Here is an 11,058-nt window from a genome sequence, read left to right as displayed (position 1 = left end):
AGGGTGTGGTAAACTTATAGTTCACTCCACACTCTTTCCACATTGCTTTTAAGTATCCAGACATGAAGTTGGTACCTCTGTCTGAAAGAACCTCCTTTGGAAAGCCCACTCTTGAGAAAACTGCAATGAGGGCTTTTGCCACCACAGGAGCTGTGGTGGTCCTCAGGGGAATTGCTTCTGGGTACCTGGTGGCATGATCCACTACCACCAGTATAAATCTGTGCCCAGATGCTGTTTGAGGATCCATGGGACCCACAATGTCTATTCCAACTCTTTCAAAGGGTACCCCCACCACAGGTAGTGGTATCAGGGGGGCCTTTGTTGTGCCACCTGACTTACCACTGGCTTGGCAAGTGACACAGGAGCGACAAAACTCCTTGACATTTTCTGACATGTGAGGCCAGTGAAAGTGTGGAACAAGCCTGTCCCAAGTCTTATTCTGGCCTAAGTGTCCTGCAAGGGGAATATCATGGGCCAAGGTAAGAAGGAAGCCCCTAAACTTCAAAGGTATAACCAACCTCCTGGTTGTGCCAGGCTTGGGGTCTCTAGCCTCTGAATAAAGGAGTCCTTCATCCCAATACACTTTATGGGTACCTTGAGCATTCCCTGCAGCCTCAGCAGCAGCTTGCTGTCTGAGGGGTTCAAGTGAAGGGCAATCTAATTGGGCCTGCCCCAGGTCTGCCCTTGAGGGTCCCCCTGTCCCCAGAAACTCAACCTGATCAGGCTCAAGCTCCTCTGAGACAGTCTCCTCTTGAACTGCAGAATCAGTTTCCTGTGAAACCTGATCCTCAACCTGGGGCAAGTGGGAAGGCACAGCCTTAACCCTCTTGCTCCTTCTCTTGGGTTGTGGTTGGTCTATTGTTTCAAGATCCACCACTGGTTCAGGAAGGCACTTCTTAGCCTGAGACCTTGTCACTGCAAGGACATGAGCTGAAATCCCTAGCATTTCTGCATGAGTCCTGTACTCCACTTCTGACCAAACTGAGCTTTCAAGATCATTGCCTAACAGACAGTCTACTGGGAGGTCTGCACTCACAACAACTTTCTTTAGGCCATCTACCCCTCCCCAGGAGAAGTTCACAACAGCCACACTATGGGAAGTAGTGGAGTTGCTTGCATTGGTCACTAGGTAACTTTCACCTAGTACAATTTGTCCAGGGTCCACAAAGCCAGGTGCCACCATTGTGACACTGGCACAAGTGTCCCTGTAGGCCTGAGCCAGTTTCTCATTAATTAAGGGAGTCTGCCTATATTTGCCCAGGTTACTGGGGCTTACTGCAGTGGGCAAAGACATGTCCACATCATATAGGAGAACTGCCTGTGTGGGGATTCTGACTAGGCCAGATTCCACCTCAGTACCCAGGGTCAACCCTACTAAACCCTTTGGCTGTGTACCACCACTGCTGACTGTACTAGGGGGTGCAGTTGCTTTAGGAGCTGCAGTGGTGGGGACTGGATTTTTCTTAGTGCATTCACTGCCCCAGTGTGAAACTGATTTGCAGGTATTACACCAAGGTTTCTTTGGGCCATCATTCTTCTTTTTCTTGTTTCCATTTTGGGAACCCCCCTCCTTATTGCTAGTTTGGGGGCCTGAAGACTTCTGGTCCTTTTCTTTATCTTTCTGATTCCCACCCTTCTGGTCTGTTTTCTTCTGGTCACCTTGGTTCTGGTTTTTCTGCTTAATCCTTGTTCTGACCCATTTGTCTGCCTTCTTTCCCAATTCTTGGGGAGAGGTCAAATCAGAGTCAACAAGGTATTGATGCAACAGCTGGTTCTGACAGTTATTAAGGATCTGTTCTCTCATCATAAGATTGTACAATCCTGTATAGTCTGAAACTTTACTTCCCTGCAGCCAACCCTCCAGAGCCTTAGTGGCACAATCTACAAAATCAGTCCAGTCCTGAGTCTGTGCTTTTTGGGTGTCTCTGAACAACAACCTGTATTGCTCAGTGGTTAGGCCAAACCCTTCAATAAGAGCACTCTTCAGAACAGAGTAGTTTTTGGCATCCTAAGGTCTAACAGTGAGGAGCCTGTCCCTCCCTTTCTCAGAAAAGGAGTACCATATAATTGCTGCCCACTGATCCTCAGGGACCTGCTGTACCATGCAGGCCCTCTCAAGAGCAGTCATCCATTTGTGGATATCATCCCCTTCCTTGTAGGGGGGCACAATTTTTGTCAGGTTTCTATTGTCATAGGCCCTGTCTTTTTCTTTAGGAACTTTGCTGCCACCAGTGGCATCTAAGCCACACAATTTTCTCTCTCTTGCTAAAGCAAGTTTAGCTTGAGCCAAGGCTACCTCTTCCCTTTCTATTTGGAGTTGGACAGCCCTCATCCTGGCCCTATGCTCTTTTCTCTGGGAGGAAGTCATTCCTCTTTGAGATTCTCTTGAGGCACTAGAAAGGTGAGAGTCCCTTGACAGAGATCTCTCCCTTCTATTACCTGGGAGAATTTGGTTATGAGATCTGGAGTGGTGCTGGCCCCCTCCATTCCCATGTAGGTCCAAGTTAGCCTGGTTAAGCCTGGCAACCTGTACCTGGTTTCCCACCTGATCCTGATCTTCAGGCTCTTCTACATCAGAGCCTTCCTCTTCTTCTTCCTCCTCCACTACATCATCTTGAAGATCCTCATTCTCAGGGGAGTTTATCCCTTCCTCTGTTTCTAAGGGAGTCTGACTCACCTTATCTAGGTCATCCTTTTCTAGGAGAGCTACTAGGGAAGGAATGGTAGGGCCTCTGCCCTTTTTTAGCCCCCTGGCTGTGCACAAGGCACTCAGGTCTTTGTGGCTAAGGTTGTCATATCTGGATGTTGTCCCTATAGGATCAACTATTACAGGAGCAGAGCCTGAAGCTCTACCTGTATCAGACATGACTGCTAGTGAGGTGTAAGTGGTGCACTTACCTACACTAAGTGGTTTCCTACTGTACCTTGCTAGTGAGTTGTAGTCAGGGTGTGCTAATCCCTTTAATCTACAACTACTAAGTTCAGTAGAACTTAATATGCTAAGCTTTTGATTTATATGTACCTAGAGGTACTTGATGTGATCTTTCAATTTGATAAAGATTGCAATGGTAAAACAAACAGCAAGCTCAAATCCGCACCGCTGCACACCAATGTGAGAAGTTGGCCTGATAGGTAGTGTTTCCAATTCTGGAACCACTGGTTATCAGTCCAAACAAACCCCAAAGATGTCAGGTTGTAAGTCAACCTTGTAGACAAGCTATCCTAGTGGTAGCATGGACTAAGCAGCCTTAAAGGCTTAACTTAAGAGGTCGTGTTAAGCGAGCTGTTTTACCACATACAATCCTGTAATCAAATGAAAGGACACCACACAAGTATATATTATAAAAATATATGTATTTATTTCTAAATTACTCCCCAGTACTCTTTATGAGGAAAGGGGCACAAGCGTTAAATCAAAAAGCACTGTTATACATATAAAGTTGCACGTTTATGGATGAGGGCGGGTGGCCACTCAGACCATATATAAAAAAAGTGGTATAAGTAACACTTTACGAACAATGGTTAGGCCTAGGGCCTAGAGATTCGCTGGGAGCAGTCAGGACAAGCAATGAAGAAGTCGGGAGTAGCCCACAGGAGACGGGTGCAGCACGGAAAGTGCGGCGCGCACCAATGCACTGTCAATGGTGCGTAAAAGTCAGTTAAAGTGAATAAAAAGATACTTCCGCTGAACCTAGGAACACAAAACTTTAGACACAGACCCTAGAGGTGTGTACCAGTGTAAAGACACCGGCGTTGCAAAGTTACCTCACCCACAGGCCGTGGGTGCACAGGGTCGAAGTGGCGTCGGGTTCTGTCACGCAGGTTCTGGGTGCTTGGAGCTGTTGCAGCTGCAGGCGCTGTGAAGCAGAAGTGTCCGGTGCGATCCAAGGGTGGATCGATGTAGAAAAGTACCTGAAAGCAGAGGGGACAGAGTCTGGGTCACTCAGCAGTGACCAGGGTGGAACCAGGACGGAACCAGGCAATGTCGGGCGCAATCAGGCGGTTGTCGATAGGCTTCTCTCCACTGTCACGTGGGCTCTGGGGCATCTGCGACGTCCAGGAGCAGGTCACGATCTGTCCCACGTAGGCTCTCGCCGTCAGCACCGTCGGCTTGAAGATTGTAGCAAACAGCACTTGGCAAAAGCAATCCACGCGGAACCGGGAGATTGCTTATCACTCGAACCAGGAGGGTCAGAGTGGGTGCTCCTTTTCACAGGAGCTGGTGCAGATCTGGAGCAACCAGAAAAGCAAGTCGGATTTCAAAGTTCGTCGGCACAGGGGCCACAAGCCAGCTGGCAAGTGACCGGGCCAACGCGTCGAGCGCACACAAGCAGAAGGGCCCCACGCAGCACTCAGCGAGTGTGGAGGGGTGAGCTTTGGTGCAAGTGGAGCTCGGGGCTGGGGCTTCTCAAACCCCGGTGTACAGCTTCGAGGGTCACTCGTGGGCCGCACGGTCAGCGTCTCGTGGCCTTTTCAAGATGGCGTGCCCCACGCTTCCGGTCGCCTCCACGGGTCTCAGCTCTGCAGGGACTGTGGATCGGGCAGGTAGAAGGCAGGCAAGCTTGATCTCGTCGATCTCTGTCGCTCGAGTTCCGGCGGGAACTGCAACAAAGCAAGGGTCGAGGGCTGGATGGTGCCTGTTTGCACAGGGTGGTCACTCCTTGACCACAAGGGAGATTCTTCAGTCTTCTCACGTCGTGTAGAAAGTCGAAGGGTCCAGATTTCGTTTCTTATGTTTCTTCAGGATGATCTGAGGTCCGTTGGGACTGCTCCCCCTCTTATTCGAATCTCGGGGGTTGGACATCCTGCTAGGTCCCCTCCTATGGGTGGGACCCAGGAAGGGGGTGGTTACACCCCTCTCCTTTGATCCTGGCCGCGCTGGGACAGGGGCTGGGAGGCCCCAGAACCGGTTTGGCCGGATCCTGCAAGGGGCAGCCTTGTGCTCCCCAGGCAGTGTCTGGTTTCATTGAAACCTCCCTACTCCAATCCACTATCTCCTGTCTGGGGTGGTTTGACACCGCCCTGTGACAGGAAACTCTTTGTCCAGGCCTCCTCTGCCGGGTTTCGGTCAGCAGCAGGAGGTCAGACCCGTGTCTGTGGCAGGGGCATCCATTTTGTGGATCTGAGGCTCATTTTAAATCAACCGCGTTTCAGTAAAGTAACATGTCTTCTCCCTCTAGAAGGGTGGAATGCTACCCCCGTCGCCAGAACTGGCGAGGGGGTAGTATTCCAGTTCGTATGACACCTTACACGACATGTTTTGATAAAGCCAAACCAAAGTTGCTATATAACCGCGAGGATTATAAGGCGCTTAAGAGTATATGGTATGGCGTTATCCCGGATCAGCTTAGGGAGTTGTTCCCGACAGCTGCAGACAGGCTCAGCTCATGCCAGAGCACCATCTCACATAAAACCACGCACTCTGCCTCCAGGATTGATGAGGCCTTCCATAGGAGTGGCTTACAGGCTATATATGTGTCCAGATATAGGTTTAGATATAGGTATACTATATCTAAGCAAGGGGTGATTACACCCACTTGCCCCAGCTGAGTGATCAGCCAGTTGTGTCAATTTAAGAACCAGCCAGGGGTGGCAAAAGCTATGCTTCAGCCCCTGGTAGGCCTTGGTGGCACCTATGCCCTGGGCACCTATAGTGCATGGTACAGGGGCTGACAAGGAGTCCATTTCCAATTGTGGTATGTACCTATAGCACATGTATTATGAATTTAGAGAGAGAACAGCAGGCTGGGGGTCTGATTAGCAGGCCCACAGCCTCAGTAAGTCGAAAACCAGTGAAGCAAAAAGCAAAAATTGGGGTGACCATAGGATAGCAGACCCTACTCTCCTACAGGTAAGCTTACTGATGGTGTGCTGTGGCGGAATGAATGTTGAGAGTCCCTCTTTTGAGCTGACTGACACACTGTTTTTCATTTATTGTGTTTTACAGATTAATTTGTTTTTGGTCCTGAAGAGAATCCTTTCAACTGACTAGGATTCAAAACGCGTCGACCAAGGTGTTAGTTGCTTGTGGTGCCATGTGTATGGCTTTAGACCAATCTCTGCTTAAACAATTATAAAGCGTAAAAGTGTTTGGAACATTGTTTGGTCTCTGTTACTGTGTTGATGCTTTGAGCTCATTCATCGTTTTCTACCATTCCTATGAATGCAAATAGGACTTGGGTTCAATTTTGAATTGGAACACAGTAATTCAGTTTCTCTAACCATTTGATAAAACCATACCACCAACTACCACCGCCCCCCAGTGATTGTTTGATGTTCATTCTTCGTCTCGTGTATACGTTTTTTGTCTACTTTTGTGTTAAATGTTTGTATAATGCAACCCCACAATTTTTTCCCCTGTTTTTAAATATGTTGTACTCCTCCGTATTTTCCAGTAACGTTTATTGTTGAAAGCTGTAAATAAGAAAAATATTTAAAAATAAAAACAAAAACAAACCAACCTCGTTTAATAAAAATAAGAAATAAAAGATTATCAAATTTTCTACTACAAACTTTGACTGAAAGAGTGGTCATTTTGGAATGAGCGATTGGGAGCTTCTTCTTTTACTGTTTGATAAACTGTTGCACAGTACTGGCAATTTGTTTTGTTTACTACTAAAAACAGCAAAGAGCATGATAATAAAGACAAAGTGACTTAACTGGCTGTGGAGCAGCAAAGAAAGAGGAGGAAGGACTAGTGTTATGCCCTTTTATACTACAGACTCTATGGTTATTCCCTAGTGTTCATGGGAAATGTAGTTTTGTTGTGTTTTATATTGGCTGCTGAGCTCATTAAAGAAATGAGAAAAAGCATACTCGGAGCCTCCTGTCCTGACATAGAATTTGAGTCTGGTAGATGGTTTAAAAGATAGTGTAGTGAGCGCTCTAGTGTTGCACGTCACGTACTTACGTGACGTGCGGCCGGCCATGTTGGGCTGCGCGCGCAGCCCGGGAGAGGTGCGAGAGCCGGCCCGAGCGAAGGACGTGCTCGGCGCTCCTCGTGGGTGTAATTAAATAAATAAGTAGAGAACAGATATACCGGCTCCAGTGTTTCATTGGGGGAAAGAGAAATACTACAGTGGCAACGAGGATGGGATGAGCACCCCCCAGCCCCCAAAACACAGGAAGAAAAGAAAAGAAAAAATGGCAGTGCCTGGAGAACAGGACAGAGCCACGGAGCAGAGTGCCCAGAGGGACAGAGGGTGCACACAGTGACGGCGCCCCAATCGAACACCACGAGGAGCGTGGCAGAGCCGACAAGAACGCAGAGGAGTGAACAGTGGGTCCACTGTGAGTAGTCTGCCTAGAACTGCGACAGGTAGCGCGCCAAAAGCGAGCCACGACCACGGCCTACAGGGAACCGAGCTGGCTACCTCACCCAAGCGGGAAGGGGCTGAAAGGGACAGTCCCCCACCCCTAGTGCACGGAGAAGAGCAGAACAACGCGCCAGGGAGCCCGGGAAGCCTAGGAAGTGCGCCGCCAACGGCTAGAAGCGAAAAGATGAGCGCGCCACCGGGATTCGCGATGGCGCCCGTCCAGTTCCTTCCCAGACCGGGGGAACCCCTCATGAAATGGGAGGACTGGAAGGAATACATAGACAATTTCATAGAAGTCCTGGAAGATGAAAGCGATGAAAAGTTCAAACCACCGAGAAAGAAACGTATCTTACTGTTAAACCTGGGCCCGGAAGGCCTGAGGATCTACAAAAGCCTGGTTCCAAAAAAGAGAGAGGCCACAGACGACGATGTGTATGCCCACGCAGTGGAAGACCTGGTCGAACACTTCAAACCTTCGATATGTGTCTCAGTGGACAGGTTTAACTTCCAACAAAGAAAACAACAACCAGGAGAGACGGTGGAGGAGTATGTGGCGGCGCTGAGGAAGCTGGCGTCTTCATGCAGGTACGCCAACTGGGAGAGTGAATTTATAAAAGATCAAGTGGTGATGCACACCACATGCACAAACGTGCAAGACAAGCTATGGGCTGCAGGCGACACTTCGCTTAAAGACGTACTGGTCATTGTCAAAAGGGCCGAACTGGCGCGCGGATGCGCAGCAGCTACGAAGAAAGAAGCAGCGCCCAGCGTCGTAGTGAACAAGGTGGACAATGAAGAGCACCGCAGAGACCACCAGACCCGGAGGTCGTCGGAGAAGGGTCCGGGCAGATGGCAAAGTAACCTAGGCCCCTCTGGTAAACCGGCGGGAAGTAACAAGAGGTCATGCTACAGGTGCGGAAGCTGGTCGCACGAGGCGCACGACCGGAAGTGCCCCGCGTTCCGCGCCAAATGCATGTTTTGCGGCATAGTCGGCCATTATGAGAAGGTATGTCGGAAGAAATCCTCCAAGAACACCGTGAAGTACGTCGGCCAGGAAGGGGAAGAACAGGATGAAGTAGCAGAGGAGGAAGTAGTGACGGTGCTCTGCATCTACGATGAAGTCCTGAGTGTGGAAGGACAAGTTCTGGGAGTCGACGGAAGGAGAACGATGAAACCAATTCTGGAGATGACAATAGGAGGTGTCGAAATTCAAGTGGTGGCAGACACCGGATCACCCTACACCATAGTCCAGAGAACCGTATGGGAGGAGAAGTTCGCACCACAACTGGGCCCCGAACTGGAGAGACTGGACATCCGCCCGGTCACATACAATGGGGACCGCATACCCATGGCCGGGTACAGGAGGTTAAACTTCGAATTCAGAGGACGATCCGCCCAGTGCAAGCTATACTTGTCCGAAAAAGGCCCCTCAGTCCTAGGGTGGCTTGACCAAGGCGACTTAGGCATCATATTGGACCCGGGAGGCAAGGAACAAATTCTGCTAACGGAACAGGAAGATGGACCGAACATGGATAAATGGATCAAGGACTTCCCAACTGTCTTCGGGGGCACAGTGGGTAGACTGGATAAATTTGCGCACAAGATTATTCTCAAGGAAGGTGCAGTACCAGTGGCCCACAAAGTGAGAAACATCCCGTTGGCAGTGAGGGACGACGTGAAGATCGAGTTACAGGAGCTTGAGAAGAGAGGGATCATCGAGCCTATCACGTGCGCTGAATGGCTGGCGCCACTAGTGGTGGTGAAGAAACCCAGCGGCAAGGTCCGTCTGTGTGTCGACCTGCGCGAGTTGAACAAGAACATCGTAGTGGAGAGATTCCCCTTACCCCGAATAGAGGAGATGTTGGCCAGCACCAGGGGCATCAGGTGGTACTATAAACAAATTTACGGGGGGTCAAGGGGAAAAGGAGGGGCATGCGATATTACCTTAGTCCCTAACACCGCGATAGGCGGCAGATCTTAACCATCCGGATATTTAAATCAGGTGGGTGACCCCGCCGGTACCTTCCCTTCCGCTCGAATGTAGCTTGGGGTACCGACGGATAGGTAAGCCAGCGGACGCTCTGTTTATCTCACTTTATCACTGTATTAAAGCGCCGCCTTGAGCCTGGTATGTACATCTAAATCCCAATATAAGTGAAGGATATCCAGGTGCTTATTTTCTCAGCTCTTGCAATATAAATAATAGATTAGGATCCATTTTGTTCACATAGATATGGTATCCTTTTGATTTTCCGGCACATGTTTACAATAATGCTGTGCCTTATAGACTGCTGTACTATGTGTCTTAGATGCCTGCAAGTGGCCATATTTACTACATGACCAGAGCTAACTGTCAACTCTGAGCTACTGGTATGGGCCGTGTTTCTGAGGTATATATATAGAGGGGCAGTTTGGTGTCTATCACACGTTCTTTGGGGTAGATGTGTAGCACAATGTGGTGGGGTACAGAAGCTCTGTGCGTTGACTGTGCCCTCTTTTTCCTACACATCAGAGCGGGGCCTCTTCTTCCCGAGCGGTTGCCGGGCGAGGTGAGGTCGTCACCCACACAAAGCTGGGTGAGTATCACTAGGAGGAAATGCCTCCGTGTGATTGAGCTAGTATGTTCGTTGATATGTGGAACGCAAATTGTCTCCGCATGTGTGTCTTGTTTGTGCGGTGTCTGTGAGGTTATGTGGTTTTATGTGTACACTTTAATGTACGGTGTGTACTTTCTGTATTTTGTTAACAGGTAGAAGACTACCTTCCTGTCTCCAGTGGACATTGGGGCTCCAAGTTCCTGGCAGATACTGATTCCTCCAAGTACACTTCACGTTATTTTGATGCAAATATTTGATTGCAATTTCACATATTTAGTATAAATTTGTTGCAGTAGCTTAGTATTCATTAGGTCCTGACGAAAGCTGGAATAGTTTTCCATGAAGCTGAAACTAGTTGACCACTCTGCACAGCGCCGTAATGTAGTTTTACTTTTTAACTGCGAGGCGTGTTTTTAATCTTGGCACCCACTCTTGTCTTTATTAATTTATCTTGAGTTTGGGTAGTTAATCTTAGTTAGCACTATCATTAGAGCACTGCACCCATTCAGCATTCCCCATTGAGCAACACTGTGGCTTAATGCGTCGCTTTCCTTTTCCGCACCGTCAGTTGTCGGTTGGGCGGCATTTGGAGCGAATGCTAATTCCCACATGATGAAATTCCGCCACGAGGGTGGTCTGAAGGGAAATTTAACAGCCCAGTGCGACTCAATTATTGTGACACATGCATCCATGTGACCTTCTTTACCGCACATCATATCACACCACCACAGACCTGGTCTTCTTTCCTGTATTTGGGCATCAGGTGGTACTCCACCATAGACTTAACATCCGCCTATCACCAAATTGCCCTGCACCCGGAGAGTCGCAAATTGACCTCGTTTATTACCCCATTCGGGTGCTATCAATTCCGCCGCATGCCGTTTGGGCTAGCCTCAGCAGCAGCAGTTTTCCAAAAACGTATGCATCAATTATTCAAGGACATGCCTGGCGTCCAATACTTCCAGGACGACATCTTGGTGATGGGGCAAGACAGGTCCGACCATGACAGAAAACTAAGTGAGGTACTGGGAATCCTGGAAAAGAAGGGCCTCACGGCAGAATGGACCAAGTGCAGGATAGGAATGGAAAAAGTGACTTACCTGGGGCATGAAATCGGTGCACGAGGAGTGACCCCTAAGGCTGAA

Source organism: Lissotriton vulgaris, chromosome 1_1 (genome assembly GCF_964263255.1).
Source record: "Lissotriton vulgaris chromosome 1_1, aLisVul1.2, whole genome shotgun sequence".
Taxonomy (NCBI): Eukaryota; Metazoa; Chordata; class Amphibia; order Caudata; family Salamandridae; genus Lissotriton; species Lissotriton vulgaris.
This window is presented reverse-complemented; position numbering follows the sequence as displayed.